The sequence below is a fragment of the Paramisgurnus dabryanus genome, chromosome 17 (assembly GCF_030506205.2).
Source record: "Paramisgurnus dabryanus chromosome 17, PD_genome_1.1, whole genome shotgun sequence".
NCBI lineage: Eukaryota > Metazoa > Chordata > Actinopteri > Cypriniformes > Cobitidae > Paramisgurnus > Paramisgurnus dabryanus.
The window spans coordinates 1,383,419-1,399,209 of NC_133353.1; positions in this window are offsets into that span (position 1 = coordinate 1,383,419).

Sequence of the window (15,791 nt, forward strand, 5' to 3'; positions counted from 1 at the left end):
GGTGTCATTAAGCAAGGACATTCAAACAATCATCGTGGACTCTGTTCTAAAGGTTGCATACAAATGTTTGGATGATAGACTTTTGATACAATGGGGCTCAAATGTCTAAGACCACATTAATAGTGAGGGTTCCAAACTTGAAAGTTTTAAAAGATTTCTAACAAATTATTTACGTTCATCTTTAGTGGAAAAAATGCATGAGGACGAAGATGCCCTTAAGCGTTCTTTGTTTACATTAGTTTAAAGTTATTGCTCAAGTCATGATTTGTGATTCCCAAAATGCTCTTTGGAGGATCAGGATCCATATACTGATATCTGTTTTCTTTCTGAACTGTTTCACTTTTAGACACAACTGACTGTTTTTATGAGAATTACTTGCCAAGACTGTGATAATTCGAGGTAATTTTGCGTGTATGTATCCTGTCAAGCGCATAGGGATTCTGTGTTTGCGTGCTTTTTGAAACGCGCGTCTCCGTGCTTGCGCTTATCATGTGTGTCCATTTGAGTATGTGTGTGCATCTGTGCGCACAGATAAAAGCTCACTTTAGCATCTTCTTGTGCTTAAATTGTTTTAAATGGCTTGAATGATAACATTTGCAAGGTTTAGAAACATATGCAAATGATGAACTTTCTATATAAATAGTTATTTTTTCTAAATCATGGGTATTTAAGCCATTTTAATTAAAGAGATTATATGATTTATGCGTGATTATTTTGCTTTTACACAATAATATTGGCTGTCAATCTGAGCTGTCAATCTGAGTTGGCCAGTGCCACCCTGGCCCTTATTTAGCATCGCCACTGTTAGGGTACAGTTTGTACCTTTTTTTGCCTGACAGTAGCTGCATTTCCATTACAGATTTGTGCTAAACTTATGCGATAATTTGTCAATAAAAAACTTTTGTAAAATGATGGTGTTTCCGTTAATCGATGATATGCAACTTAAACATAGTTTTTCCTCTCGCGATAAGTCATTATTTTAATCGAAGGAGACGTGGGAGTGTTATCCAAATATCAATGCTAAGAGAAGCCCCTTATACTTGAGAGTGGCAATGTATGAGATGCTTCTCGGATGTTATAGTACATACCGCGTCATCTTCAAATAATGATTATGTGATTTACCTAACCCTAACTATAAATAATTTTGAAACTACATGTCAACTAACTCTCATTAATTTGCAAATATATGTCAACTAACTGTCATTAGATTATTAGTAGACTGTAAGGGGTAGGGTTAGGGAAGAGGTAAGGGTTAGTGGAATAAGTTGACATGCACCTGCAAGGACACTGATAGTCAGTAGAATATTGTTTAGGAACCATCACAATAAAGTGTTAGTAAATATTTAGTTGCAAAGTAACTTATAATTAGTAAAATGTCTAAAGTGGACTATCGAAATAAAGTGTTACCTACACCCTTTCCGAATTGCCACCTCATGCAAGTGTAAAACCGTTTTTGCGATATTGAAGTTTTTGCAAAATTGACGTGTTTCCATTGACAGTATTTTTAATTCGCAATGTCAATTTGCGCAAATTGAAGGGTAATGAAAATGCAGCTAGTGTACGTTTCTCCACTGCAAAGAATCTTCTTTTTAGACAAAGACTTTTGGAACCTTCATTTTAGATTATAGACGGTTTAAGCAGTAACAAGATAAACAAGCAGCTTTCGTGGAAAACACGTAACTTCCGGTAAACTCCGTAAAAAAATAACAACAAAGTCCTTTTAAATTAGTTTATTTATATAACAAGCAAAATAAACAACACATAGATTATTAAGGAATCCAAAAAGAGTTCCGTTTATCAATTAGTCAGACCATTAAACAAACAGAAACTGGAAATAAAGTTCCGTCCAGACCAAGCGTGCCGCACAAGCCCTGAAAAGTAAAGCCAAAATGTCTCGATCGCCCCCCAGTGACTGGTCCCAGTATAGGTTATAAACCTCGCCTTCCCATGTTATTCAATGGGACTTGAGACCAACTAAAAAATGTAATAACACTTCAATTATCTTTTTTCCGAAGCTGGTTTCTGTCATTTACTGTAGTTTTTATCACGCTGATGTAAATTCAAATGTTTGTTTTTAAAACAGGTTTGTGTTTAGTTAGTTATTTAATTATATAAAAATGGTGGTGTCACGTCATGATTGACAGCTGTGATATCGTGTGATATGCGCATTCTGTGAGAGGGCGGGGTCTTGATTTTGCGGCTTTACTTCCTGCTCACTACTGCGCATGACTGGTCCCGAAAACGCTACTGCGCAGACTCAAGACCCAATATGTCAGCGCCATATCGGGACACTGGCGGCTTCACTTTTCACCAATGGAAGAGAGCGAACAGGCACCGCACGTGCGTCCGATGAAACCATCTATAGGATAACACGGATCTTTGGTTTTGTACAAATCCTGGAGTACACACCCAGTTGACTGCAATTTTTCATACCCCTGTATCGAATATTTGAAAAAAACATTTAATTATCTAATTTTAAATAAATGTATTTATGCAAATTATTCAGTTCAAAACTTTTCACTTTTTATACGCTTTCAAAATTGTTTGTAATTCAAATAAAATATATCAAATTAGTAAAAATGCAAAAAAGTGGACTAGAGGGTTTTGGATCCCACTGTATATAGTTAGTTCTTTGCCCCAGATTTAAAGTAAGCTAGGAAGAACTCTGTGTTCAGTGAACTAAGAGCACCACGCTGGTAAGAATGTGTTGCTAATCACCTCACTCTTTGTTATTTCTTCGGTTGAATCCTTTTCAGCTCAGCTGATTTGATCAAGGCATCGCCGGTTGCACATCTCCAGACTTTGAGCAGTTTCTCTTTGCCCCCCTCTAGAGAAAAAGCATTTACTCTGAATCCAAAAGAAAATATGGTGTTAGAACCTCCCCTCTCTTCAACGCAGTCTCGTGGGGGCAGAGGAAAGGTATCAAAACAAAGAAAATCAAAAATTTCAGACTAGATAATAACCTGGATTACAAAGACTGTGCAGCCCGAAGAGCTAGTAATTGGGTCAAGTGTACTTCATGTGAAAAGAATGGAAAAATATAAAATAAGTTAAAAACCAAATAAGATTAGAAATATGTAGCCTCGCTCTTGTTAACTTTGCTGAAGATTGGCATTTCTCCTTTTCCCAGCTTCCTGCAGTTTTTCCGTTCATACCCACAATGCAACAGTTCTAATTGCGGTACTCATCAATGGAAAAGCATATAGGTCTCAACCATAGTTTCAACTGGCCTCTTGAGTATATATTTAGCATCAGGGTGCTCTCCATCCTGGTTATCGCAGATGTTTCTTTAGCTATGGACCACGAGTCTGGCCCAAAATATAATCCTTTCCTGTCCACCATATCAATGGGCAGCCTCAGGCCCAATCTGGTAGGCCTGGATCCCAGAATTCTCTAAATAGAAATAATTGTGGCCGACAATCTTGCTGTTCTTTGCTAATGCTTGTGACAGAACTTTATTCTCATTTTGACGCCCACGAGCTTGGCTAGCGATACATGTAGAATATGCTAAGCTACTGTATATAATCTCAGTCCTGATTAATAAGTGCCACGAGTGGTTTGGAGTGCCCGTGCTGGACGCTAATGGCTTCATTCGGCGGTTGTGTGACCACGCTTTATACCGTGAGACCTAATGTCTTGACATTATTCCACTTGCCCACACTCAAGCAGAATGATGATGACCTTAATTGTGATAATTTAGCTTGGCCGCTTAAACAAATCTGCCCTGAATTTGGTTGATCTCTCATATATAACAACCCATTATCTTTGCTCATTAGAAAGCATAAAACATTTTATGCTGATTGATGTACAAATTAAAATAAACGCTGTGGCATTTTATTAGATAAAAGTTTTTTTTTATATAAATTATAACACCCACACTTTTATGGCTGTTTACTTCCAGTTAATTTTACCTAAAGTGTTGTTTTACTATTAGATAAACTATACTTTGCCCTGTTTAAACCTGATTTTAATATGCATTTTGGTCGATCACAAGTGGACTACGCTAAGCAGGTTTAAACAGTGTCCAGTCGGTTTTGAGCTTGTCCACTTTTGACTACATTCAGAGGTAGTGGAAAACGTATTTTCGACTGGATATTTTTGTGGGGTAGATAGATACCCATGAGGTTAAATTTGTTCACAAAGGACCGCCTAGTCTCCGCTTACTGACCTTATGTGTAATGTACTGAGCACAATGTTTTTGCATCTGTCCTGACTTCGAGCGTGGACCCATCATTGCTAAAACGAAAGCTGCTGCTCTACCCCTCATTAATTTTTTTGTTTCATTTAGTTTCATTAGTGCTCATAAACTTTAGCTCAACATTTCTCCAACTCGTGTTTAACAAAAGCAGAGGGACCCACCCATAGACCATCCCATTGAAGTAACTAGGACAGAAGCAGTGGACAAAAGAGACGGATTACAACACCAGGTGTGGGCGGGAATCTGTCTCTGTCGACCACTTGTGATCCAATTTATCAAAACGCATGTTTATACCAGGTGTAAACAGGGCCCTATACGTACCTTACAATGTGTTTGAACAAAAACGCCTACAAATGAATGTGATAAAAATTTCCTACAGGTTCCTATAAGTGTTAAAAGTTACCTTAAGTTTTTCCATCTGTCTTTGTTTTTCTGAGACTGACTTCAATAGTGCCGTTGAACAAATTTGCTGGCAGCGCAGGGCACCGATGGCAGACGCTAAATACAACCAAACAAAAGACCCAAACAAACACATTCAAAAGCAACTCTCCTCAATTTTCCAAACGACTTGTCCATTTTGTGACAATACTTCCCCCCCTCCATTTTTGTGCCAAGCCTGCCCACCGCCCCTACCAGTCAAGGCAATCACCTCTCTCATATACATCCGTACAAATTGATTTCCTTTACAAGAGAAGATAAAGCGCGCAGCAACAGAAATACCTGTAAGTGAGGTATAATTACCGAGAGAGACATCCCCTGCTGCGTCCATTCAGCAAGTCCCAACAACATGCATTTAAAACCTCAATAGTGCTCGACAGCCTTGTACGAATAAGCCAGAGATTTGATTAAAATTATAGCTCTTTTGCTCCTACTTCATCTATTAAGATAAGCATCTTGTTCAGGGCATTTTTATATATACATATGAAGAGGGCTGGTACAATTTAACAGTTTTCTCCGGCTGCAGCGTACAAAAGGATCCCTGAGAGACCCCACTTCACTCTCACCTGTACAAAGCAGTTGGTGTCAGAGTGGCAAATGGTCATATTCAATACATTCAGAAGCTCTGTCTCAGGCAGACTGTCTACAAGAATGTGGATCCATTATTTACTTTTATAATGTGTGGTCATGTCAATAATGGCTTTACTGTTTTCAAAATTTGATGTCTTTATGCATGTGAAGAGTTACAGGCACTGAGCGATTAATTTTAGGCTTGGATCAAGAAGGACTTTAACCCTCTTGGGTCTTGGTTGATTTTGCATTCTTGAGCAGATTTGACCAACACTGACATTTGTGCCTTCCTCAGTTACTTAAAGGGACACCATGAAACTTTTGGCCACTAGGGGGTGCTAGACACGTATTTTTCACTTCTAGCGCCCCTAGAGCCCACAAGCGCCGCAGCACTGTCGCAAAGGAAAGGAACTGGCCAACCTTAAAACTAAACTAAAAACTAAACATTTAAAATGCTAAACGATCAACATTTTGAGACAACAGGGAGAAACGCAGTCATGTTACAACTTTCTGATGAGGAACTCATCGTGGCAGAAGCCATTTCTCAATCTGAAGGTTGCAGCCTCCGGATGTCGTATTTCTAATACGTCATCAAGACTGTCTTATTTCACAATATTAACAATTACAAAGTTGACTATTATACTTAGTTAATCGTAAATTGTTGCAGTATGCTTATGACCTGCGAATGTAATGCTCAGTTTACCTTAATAACCCAGGCTTGACGACGTGTGCAGCCTGCATATTTGACCTCCGGAGGCTGCAGCCTTCCAATTCAGAAACGACCAGACGTATTTCCTTGCCTTTTTCCAAACAAATATTGTTGCATCCTCTCTCTCTCCCTCGCCACCAGGATTTTCCGCAATGGCGCTCGTTATTCCTCTTTTTTGTGTGAAAATCGCTCCAAATCCAAGTAAACCGATGCGTTTAGGTCTGCCGCTTTGTAATACGTCACGCGAGTGACAGCAGAACGCAGCAAATGAGGAAGAGAGAAGAGAGAAACGCTCGGATCTGATTGGTGAATGAATAGGGTTTGGTTTTACACTGTGAGCAAGTTTGAGTGCTATAGCATCCTGGATTGTAATGTAAATATCATAGACACAGTAAAAAGAAAGGTAAATACGTGAACACAGCATCTGAATACAGGGAACTATATGCAATATAATCGCCGTAATTTATAAAGAACATCGCATTTATGTATGAATCAACAGTTTATATAAAAAATTGCCTTAAAGGGGAATCGAACCCGGGTCGCCTGTGTCATAGGTCCGTGACACTAAAGACTGTGCCACAGAGTCACATATTAGAAACTGCTCTCTACACTCCTTAAGTAGCCTCCAGCAAAATTCACGTTAAAAACAAATTGTGTGGAGGAAGTGACGTATGCCGTAAAGCAGTCGAATTTTGTAGTTTTTTTTGTGCTCTGGTTACTACCAGAAACCCTAAGTTTTAAAATACGAGTAAAAGTGATACAGACCCCGTCAGGCTATGGTAGACATGTCATTCAACCTATTTAAAGTCGATGTACTATCACAAGGGTCTTGAAAATGTATTATGAAGGTTGAAAAATTACATGGTGTCACTTTAAAAACATTATAATGCAAAAATGTATTCACGCTGCAAGTGTAGCATGGAGACCAAGGACCAAATTTTCCCCTCAAATAGGGAACCAATTGGGTGATTCTCACGAAAACTTGGTTTTAAAAATGTCAAGCATGAAAATGTAAAAATTGCTTAAATTTACTTTTTTTCCCACTAGACATTGAAAAACAAAGTCTGGAGTAAATGGGAACATTAATTTAAACACTTTTACTTATCATTTAACACTTTTTGTAACATAATTTAAAAAATTAGTCCTAAAAAATCTCATTACCGCAACAGTCAGAAAACATCGACACTGACATATTTTCAAAATGACATGACAAACCTGAAAGAACATAATTTGGAGATTCTGCACATGCATTTAAAATCAAAGTATTATGCTTATATTAATTAAATTAACATTTAATAAGCATCTGTTGCGGTAATGATAATCAAAATGTCGTGTAAGCATTCTGACAAGACAATATTTCAAATTAACTGTAAAAAAAATTAGCTTACCTGTTAGCCATCTTGAAGTAACTGGTCCATGTGCTTGGTCACTCAAAATCAAACTTTATTAAAATTCTGTATGTGTGCTTAAACTGTTCTCAAAAAGTGTTGCGGAGGATGAGAACATCAGGCATGGACACATCATTTTCCTAATTTTTCTTCATTATTATTATACATGAATATTCAGTAAATATTTTTTCTGTCATCTAAAGTAGTCTAGCAAAACATCCATTTATTTATTTTTCTAAATATTTTTGTGTTCATTTGATTAAATTACAACATAACGCATGTTCAAACACAGCCGGACACATTGCGGTAATGAGAATTTCAGCAGAAATGAGATAAAATTGACAAATTATTCTTATGTTGAAATCACACATTGTGCAAGGTAGAACACAGCATTGTGTTAATTCTGATGCTTTTTAATATTACTATGTTACACATTTTATAGCTAAAATCATTAGTCCGTGGTGTTTCAATGGTTTTGTGAGAATCACCCAATTACAGAACGGGGAGGGGCAGCAAGACGATGACGACGTCTATGCGACACACCGAAGCAGTTTGTTTATATGGATCCAACATGACAGCAGACGCGAAGTTACCTTTTGATGCAGCCTTAGATAGTGTAAGTTTATTTAAAAAAGAGCAACTTTTGGCGATACCAACTTCTATTCGGCAGTCCCCAGGGCCGGATGAGCGCAAAGTGGCAAGACATGTAGCCACAAAGTTTTATAGAACCAACCTGCTAGGCATCATCGTCGACGAAGTCCATCTAAATGGTCAGTGGTAGGTAATAATATCATATCATCATCTGGTATAATGGAAACGATTGGCTATGAGCTACGTACAGACGCATTTGATAAAAGGCCCAATAAACGGCTCTGGGCATTCGTAAACAACGCCTCAAATATGAGAAAATGAGCATGTGGTTCCCATTCTCTATGAAACTGGTCTGGTGTTAGCAAGGCTAGTGTTCAGCACAAACTGGGCTACAATGCTATGTGAGCAACATGTATGGACCGTACTTTTTTAAGAGCAACATTTTTCAGTCACTGATATAAGTCCACAAACCCCTATACTAAATATGTTTTCACAAGACTTTTCAAAACAGGATCTAGTAAACTAGTTTTTTTTTCTCCCGAAAAAATGCTAATGATATAACTTAGCATTATTATTCATCTCAAAAGCGCTTTGTTGGAAATATGGAATTTGAGCAATATTTGCTTATCAATTTACTTATAATATTATAATTGTATATATACGTATATTTAGTAAATAATTAAATAAATCAATAAATATAAATGTATAAACAAATCAATAGAGTTATTATTACGCTTATTCATTTATGTTATTTAAGAATTCAAGGATCTGTAGTTAAAATTGTATACGTTAATTTTACACAGTAACGTTAACTCAGTGTAGTAGCGGATACGCGTTAGCTCCAAGGTAATTTACTTGTTATCTATTTTGCTTGGAAGTTTGGGCCACAAAAGCCATTTTGTTTATGTTGTTGCCACTGAAACGTTCTATATAGAATACATTCAACCCAAAATAAGCTGCGAATAAAATAGTATTCACAACAGTTCTGAATATTCCAAAAATGATAAAGCTGGCATAGGGAAAAAGTTTTTATGCACTTTTACTTAAATTTTGCCGGCGACAGGCAAGTCAGGACCTTCAAAAACCCTGCGGTATGGTGTTTTTCTTCCAGTTTAAAGCAGTGTACCTTAAACCTCAGAGCACCTAGACAACCCTAGGACTTGTATTTTTAACAAAGCTTGTTTTAAATATCTTCAAGTAGATTCGCATCACCCCTCAGAGCTTTCTCCTTTTTCTTTTGTATTGAAATTTTTGGAAGGAAATGCAAGTATCAAAACAAGAGCATGGCACTGTTTTTTCTTTTTTAGCGGTGAGCTGATACTAAGGTATTGTGAGTTCACGTTGTCTAATGATCCCCTATCTGTGCTGTTGTGTCCCATGAGGACTGCTTTGAGTGACTTGTCTGATGTGCTGAGCTTTTAATGGTACATATAAATGAAGCCATATAATAAATGAGAGGTAGGTAGAGAATCCGAGAAGGGGGGTAAGAGAACGTCCCCTCTTATTTACTGTATGATTGTCATGCCTTTTTGCACGCTGGCGTGTGCAATTATATGCAATTTAATATTTAAACGGCTACTACATAAATAGGATCCTAGTAATTGCCATTGCTTTAGCTATAATTTACATATAAGCACATCTAAATACTTATAAGTGTCTTGCGCAGGCTTGCACGATCTAACAATGTCAACAGGTCATGATATAAATGGCCTAATAATTGCTACCCGGTAAAATTCTCTTGAACTGTACACGCTTTCTAGCTTTTTTACAGTTGTCTGTCTGTGTATGTGTGTGTGTGTGCTTTGTGAACTTTATAGTAATGCTCTGGGCTTTAGATGTAGAGTATCTCCCCTTTCCGACAACCCCATGACCAAATCAGCACTTGCCATATCAGTACCTACCATGTAATTTCCAGCCCATGGGGGAAGCCGTACCTCTTATGTATAAGGGGTCTGACTTGATCATTTTTGGTCATCTCTTGGGATCTCTAGGGCAGCAGCAGTCAATTCCACTCCTACAGCATACTGTTGTACAGATAAAAAGGCTTAAAGCACTGTCCTTGTTCGCCACAAAAACCCAATGTGCACGTCTGAAGCACGTTCTCTGGCTGAAATGAAACAGCGTGAAAATCAAATTTGGTGGAATAAAATCTAATGTCTGTGTTGAAAATGTGTCACAACGTTGGGGAAATATATGGCTGCAGTTTGTCACAGCGTCTCTGTGACTATGAGAGCTGGTGAAGTGTGTTTCATTTCCTAAAAGAGACCCTTAGCATAAACCCAGAGATCCTCGTAGCTTTAAAACTGACGGTTACCCAAATGCACTGAACATGGCTTTTATTGTTGTCATTTCTGTCTCTTGAATTCCTTTACGCACCTATGAATAAAGCAATAACAGTCATGATGGAGCAGACAGACTCATAACGTAGCAACGTACGCAGGTATCCATCGCTTCTTCCAGTTACTACCTGCCTCTCCAACGCGCTCTTTGTATTCAGCATATGTTAGACTAGCAGATTGCTTGGCTGTTCTCTTGTGGAATAATGAGTGCCAGACAAAATACACCTGCTTCTCCATAACCATTCTCATTGTGAGCAAATGTCTCTGATCTTGTCCAAATCCACTTTGAAATGTAGCTGTTTCAATGAGTCCTAGCTTGTCATGATAGTGTTTGTATTTTTGTGATCCACAGGTCAACTACAGATGTGTAGCAATGAGAGAAAGAAGGAAAAAACTACATTATGGTTCCTGAACATTCAATCCAGGCCCACTGGACACAGAAGAAGGTAAGTGTTGTAAAACCAGGAGGTGTTGTTTCTGCTATGTAAATCTGAGTATTTATCAAGTAAAGGGTGCCACACACTTCCTATAGAGTGAAGCCAAATTGGAATTTCGATTACCCCGTTAGCTGGCTGCAGTAAATGTAATTGAATAGGATATGAGCCAAAAGATAAAAAAAAACTCTTAATATTTTTAAATGTTAATTTTCTTTGGTTTTAAGTTATTAATTATTAGATGGTAGTAAAAAAGGGTGTGATGACTTGATTTGTGTGTTTGTGATTGAGTCAAATGGGAAAATGGGCAAGCTTTGATACCTTGGCTCCACCTCACGATCGCTGCTGCACAGATGTAATCTGTGTTGATGTCATTTTTTTGTGGAAGTCTATGGAGATTTGTCGGCCAGTCTATGGGGCAACAGGGTTTTCATTTTTATTTTTATAATATCGCCTTGGGTAGCAAGTAAACATGGTCCAAAATTCCACTTTGGATAATTGTATATGCAACATCTATTGTTTGTGATTGTGTTTCAGGTTGGGTATGGCTTCACGCCAGTTTAGTTTGCACTAGGTCAGCTGTGACTAAATAAAATAAAAGATAATCATGTAAAGTAGGGGAGAGCAGGGGCTAAAGTACAATTTTTCAGAAAATCTTAATTTTAAAAGATAATGTTATTGACAGAGATATATTTTTGCTATGGTCAGTAACTCACAAGTGTGTTCTTGCAATACCAGGTGGAATTTTGTAGAAATGTTAAACGACTTCAGTATAATTTTACTTTAAACTTTAGTAGTGAATTGTGTTTTTATTATACATGACTATGACCTCATTAATACAGTCTTGTTCAAAATAATAGCAGTACAATGTGACTATCCAGAATAATCAAGGTTTTTAGTATATTTTTTATTGCTACGTGGCAAACAAGTTACCAGTAGGTTCAGTAGATTCTCAGAAAACAAACAAGACCCAGCATTCATGATATGCACGCTCTTAAGGCTGTGCAATTGGGCAATTAGTTGAAAGGGGTGTGTTCAAAAAAATAGCAGTGTCTACCTTTGACTGTACAAACTCAAAACTATTTTGTACAAAAAATTTTTTTTCTGGGATTTAGCAATCCTGTGAATCATTAAACTAATATTTAGTTGTATGACCACAGTTTTTTAAAACTGCTTGACATCTGTGTGGCATGGAGTCAACCAACTTGTGGCACCTCTTAGCTGTTATTCCACTCCATGATTCTTTAACAACATTCCACAATTCATTCACATTTCTTGGTTTTGCTTTAGAAACAGCATTTTTGATATCACCCCACAAGTTCTCAATTGGATTAAGGTCTGGAGATTGTGCTGGCCACTTCATAACATTAATTTTGTTGGTTTGGAACCAAGACTTTGCCCGTTTACTAGTGTGTTTTGGGTCATTGTCTTGTTGAAACAACCATTTTAAGGGCATGCCCTCTTCAGCATAGGGCAACATGACCTCTTCAAGTATTTTAACATATGCAAACTGATCCATGATCCCTGGTATGCGATAAATAGGCCCAACACCATAGTAGGAGAAACATGCCCATATCATGATGCTTGCACCTCCATGCTTCACTGTGTACTGTGGCTTGAATTCAAAGTTTGGGGGTCGTCTCACAAACTGCCTGTGGCCCTTGGACCCAAAAAGAACAATTTTACTCTCATCAGTCCACAAAATGTTCCTCCATTTCTCTTTAGGCCAGTTGATGTGTTCTTTGGCAAATTGTAACCTCTTCTGCACATGCCTTTTTTTTAACAGAGGGACTTTGCGGGGGATTCTTGAAAATAGATTAGCTTCACACAGACGTCTTCTAACTGTCACAGTACTTACAGGTAACTCCAGACTGTCTTTGATAATCCTGGAGGTGATCATTGGCTGAGCCTTTGCCATTCTGGTTATTCTTCTATCCATTTTGATGGTTGTCTTTCGTTTTCTTCCACGTCTCTCTGGTTTTGCTCTCCATTTTAAGGCATTGGAGATCATTTTAGTTGAACAGCCTATCATTTTTTGCACCTCTTTATAGGTTTTCCCCTCTCCAATCAACTTTTTAATCAAAGTACGCTGTTCTTCTGAACAATGTCTTGAATGACCCATTTTCCTCAGCTTTCAAATGCATGTTCAACAAGTGTTGGCTTCATCCTTAAATAGGGGCCACCTGATTCACACCTGTTTCTTCACAAAATTGATGACCTCAGTGATTGAATGCCACACTGCTATTTTTTTAACACACCCCTTTCAACTAATTCAACTAATTGCCCAATTGCACAGCCTTAAAGGACAAGTTCGGTATTTTAGACTTAAAGCCCTGTTTTCAGATTGTTTATGGTGAAATAGAATGGTTTTGACTGAAATTTCGACATTTTCGGCTGCCCTGAGAATTTTCGCGTGTTTGTGTTTCAGCTCACACCTCTACAATGGGTTTAATGGTGCACTGGAACAATCCTTCCTAAAATGCATTAAACTTTCGTTTACAAAGACGTGAAACTCACCGAGTGGTCAGGGGTGTTCACTGATATGCTCACACAAAAATCGCTGCAAAAGATGCTTTCCAACAGCTGTTTTAGCATTCGTTGTTAACTTGTGGACCTATTTTTCCAAATGACTCACACCCGTACATTCTTCCGCTTAGAGCTTGAATAATAAACACTCCAGCCCAGGTGGTGGCGCTAATCCGCCTTTGCCAATTGCAAGAATAGAAACAAAGTTCCCGGCGCGGAGTAATACCGTACCTCACAGCACATCTAATACATGTCAATGGAGTTGGTAAAAACTACGATAAAACCTGTTGGAATGCGTCTTTTGGAGCGATTTTTGTGTGAGCATACCAGTGAACACCCCTGACCACTCGGTGAGTTTCACGTCTTTGTAAACGAAAGTTTAATGCATTTTAGGAAGGATTGTTCCAGTGCACCATTAAACCCATTGTAGAGGTCTGAGCTGAAACACAAACACGCGAAAATTCTCAGGGCAGCCGAAAATGTCGAAATTTCAGTCAAAACCATTCTATTTCACCATAAACAATCTGAAAACAGGGCTTTAAGTCTAAAATACCGAACTTGTCCTTTAAGAGCGTGCATATCATGAATGCTGGGTCTCATTTGTTTTCTGAGAATCTACTGAACCTACTGGTAACTTGTTTGCCACGTAGCAATAAAAAATATACTAAAAACCTTGATTATTCTGGTAAGTCACATTGGACTGCTATTATTTTGAACAAGACTGTATGTAACTGCAAACATATTTTGTAATTTATCTTTGTAAAAAAAAATGAAATTACATCTTCATTTTAAATTTCAGTTTTATCAAATGTTTCAAAAGCAACCAACAGTACAAACTTAAATTGTTGATAATAATTTTTTTTTAAAGTTTTAACACTATGAAAATGAAATGAAATGAAATTAGAATAATATACATTTTTTTGCATATACAACACTATTAGCTGCGGGACAAAAGTAACAAGTATTACTTTCCTCCTGACAGTATCTTCTCACATTTAAACATGATTTACTTTTATTTTGAAAAACTTTGAGAAGTCAAACTTCAGGATGTGTTAGAGCACTAAATAACCTGTAGATTGATCAGTACTTTAACACATGAAATGCGTTATAAATAAAATGACCACTTTAGGAATTGACTTCATGGTTGAAAACACCTTTCTGGATTTACATGCGGAAAACGGTGAGTAAATAACACAATATTTGTCAGCTCTGTCAAGGGTTTGTGTGGCTAAGATGCTGTCATAGTTTGGGATGCAAATGTTATCAGGGCTCGGAGAAAATCGCTTTGTTACTTTCGTCCTACATTATAATCTTGCCCCGGTTCTCCCCTACTGTGCAAAAGTCTTAGGCCACCATCACCAGCTTTGTTGTTTTAGCAAAGTTAAATGTCTATTCATATTTATGCTTTACACTTTTTTTATTAAGATACAAACAGAAAATACAGGAAATATGCACACAAAATTAATACCAAAAAAAATTAGGAACTAAATGTCTTCTTCAGGCAACAGTCAGTTTTTAGTGGGACCTCTCTTGGCACGAAACACTTTTTTGAGGAGACTGAAGTCATTCGATTAGAATTAGAAATTAGGATTTAATTTAATTTAGGTTTAAGAGATCCTTCAGCTGCACTGTAAAAAACAACCTATAGAATTTACCCAATAAAATTGTTGTAACAATTTGCACTCACTTTGTTTGAGTAAATTATATCCTATATATTTGAGTAAAGAGTACCTAAATTTAATTACTATGATAAACTAAAAAAAAATAGGTAAGGTCTACCTAATTTTTTTCATAACTAATTACTCATAAAAAATGAGTAACATTAACCCTATTGGTATTAAGCCACAGATCTATTAAATTATTATTAATAATGATTAGCCATTAAGAAATATTACGTATTACTTATTCAGAGAGGATTTAATAAGAAAATAGTCATACACAAGATTGCATAAATTGCTTGCTTTATTGACCAAATAACATTCTGTAAACATTTAAAACTAATTAATGGAAGTACAAAATAACCCCAATACATTTCAAGTGAAATACAACATAGTTTTACATAAAGCTTCTTGAACATATTATTTCATAAAAAAATAAACCAAAGTCTTCATGAGATGTTAAAAAACCATTAAAAGCAAGATTCCTAAATACTGTTCTTCACGTTATCATTAGAAAATTAAAGAAGACAATAATATGAGAGGAAAAACTGATCTCATTTACCTCTAGCATGCTATATCAATACAAACAAACATTTCAATTTCATTTAAAACTTATTAAGTGCAAAAATACAACTTCATATTATGCTATAACTCACAGTACACATGCATAAAACATTGAACACTAACAAGAACGTACTTACATTCAATTTTAAGTGATTTAACTTCACATACAAGTCACATATATAATATGAACTCCGAAGTACTTTTTTGAACAGACATTAAATTAAAAAGCCCATGGAAAGGCAACGTTAATTATAATTCCGTAAATGATAATAATAATAATAAAATGGCTTCATAAATGGATCCCTTCTAAAACAAAACTCAATATATTAACAGATAAATGCAAGAAAATTATCTAGCATCGACAGCTTCACCGTTG